The sequence below is a fragment of the Mirounga angustirostris genome, unplaced genomic scaffold, assembly GCF_029215605.1.
Source record: "Mirounga angustirostris isolate CCGP_5_RB_7025 unplaced genomic scaffold, mMirAng1.0.hap1 SCAF_10, whole genome shotgun sequence".
Classification (NCBI taxonomy): Eukaryota; Metazoa; Chordata; class Mammalia; order Carnivora; family Phocidae; genus Mirounga; species Mirounga angustirostris.
The window spans coordinates 1,224,713-1,226,633 of record NW_026991718.1 but is presented as its reverse complement, the minus strand read 5'-3'; the positions used below and the strand labels follow the sequence as shown (position 1 = coordinate 1,226,633).

The window sequence follows — 1,921 nt, the reverse complement described above, 5'->3', positions numbered from 1 at the left end:
GGGTGCCTGGGTGGCTCAATTGGTTGAACCTCTGACTCTTGATTTCAGCTCAGGTCATAATCTCAGGGTCATGGGACAGAGCCCTGACTGGGCTCCACGCTCAGCATAAAGTCTGCTTGTCCCTCTCCCTCTGGTCCTCCTCCTGCTTTTGCTCTCTCTCCCTCTAAAATAAATAAATAAATAAATAAATAAATAAATAAATAAATAATCTTAAAAAAATGCACACACACATACAGATTCCCTCTGGACTTATATACTCCCATGGACTAAACTGTGCCCCCCCCAAAATTCACATTTTTTGTGTGAAAGCCCTAACTCCCAACATGACTGTATTTGGAGATAGGGCCTTTAATTAGCAATAATCATGCCTCGGATAAACCTCATTGGTTACAATACTGCCACTGCGCAAAGCTGAGATAGGGCCTTTAAGGGAGTAATTACAGTTAGATGAGCTCATAAGGGTAGGGCCCCAATCCAATAGGATTAACAACCTTATAAGAAAAGGAACAGACACCAAACCCCTCCCCTCATTTACTTGCTTGTGTACATGCAGGCTTTCTCTTTCTACACAAGCACAGAACAAAGGCCGAGGACACAGAGAAGGTGGCTGTCTACAAACCAGGAAGAGGGGACTCACCAGAAACTAAACTTTCCAGCACCTTGATCTTGGACTTCTTGCCTCCAGAGCTGTGAGAAAATAATTTTTTTGTTGTTTAAGCCATCCAGCCTGTGTTAACCTGTGATGGTAGCCCAAGCAGACTAAGACAAATACCATCCCAAGATGCCATCTAATCAAGTTAGACAATGGTTCATGATTTATAAGTCAATCATCTTAGCATATGTTAAAAGGCCATTCACGAACTAGACCCACTCTTTCTAGTTTCCTAGCTTCATCTCCCACAGTTGCTTATCTATTCTATAACCTTTGACCCAATAATACCAAATTGCTTACTTACATAATAAAGTGTTCCATGTTTCTTTGCCTTTCCACAAGCTTTTCCTTAAATTTGGACTTCATACCCAGAAAAACATATAATATGGCATACCTTGTTCTAGGTCCTAAGTCTCCCTTTTTACTAAATGTGTGACTGGGAAAGCTACTAATTAACTCTGTTTTATCTCTGCGAAGAAAAATAATAATAGTCTGTACCTCATAGGGCTTGTGTTAGTGAATTTTTCTACAAAATAAACACCAAAATCTCAGTAGTTGATGACAACAACAACAAAAAAAATCATTTTTTGTTCACATTGCATATTTATCTGGTCAGCTGCAGTTTTGCATGGTTCTGCCTGATTCTGCATATGGCTCTGCCACACATATCTTATTCCCATACCCAGGCTGAGGAGGCAGATACGATGGTAGATACACCTATTCTCACTACAGAGAGAAAGGAAAAAAAAACAAAAACAAAAACAAAAACAAACAAACAACTAACCAAACCATGCTACTGCTCTTAATGAGTTTGCTTAGATGGGCATAGTTACATCTCTTCATGGCCAATGCAAGTCATATGGCTAAGCCTAAAATCAATGGGATGGGGATACTGTTTCCACAAGAGGTATACAAGATACATAGCAATGGGCAGGAATGTAGAGGCCTCTTACAGGGAAGAGGAAAAGTGAATAACTGTGAATAATAATAATGCAATCTCCAGAGATGATACTTGCTTATGGTCAATTATTGTTATTAAAGTCCAGATTACGGGCACCTGGGTGGCTCAGTCATTAGGCGTCTGCCTTCCGGCTCAGGTCATGATTCCAGGGTCCTTGGATCGAGCCCCGCATTGGGCTCCCTGCTCCACGGGAAGCCTGCTTCTCCCTCTCCCACTCCCCCTGCTTGTGTCTCTGTCAAATAAATAAATAAAATATTTAAAAAAAATAAAACAAAAAAATAAAGTCCAGATCAGGTGTTATCTCTTCT

The 1,921-nt window shown here is 40.6% G+C and overlaps 1 pseudogene; it reads right to left on the bottom strand.

The window, feature by feature from the left end:
- Window positions 1-263: 263 nt before the first annotated feature.
- LOC123852273 (U4 spliceosomal RNA) lies at window positions 264-413 on the bottom strand (annotated as a pseudogene).
- Between the last annotated feature and the right edge of the window lie 1,508 nt (window positions 414-1,921).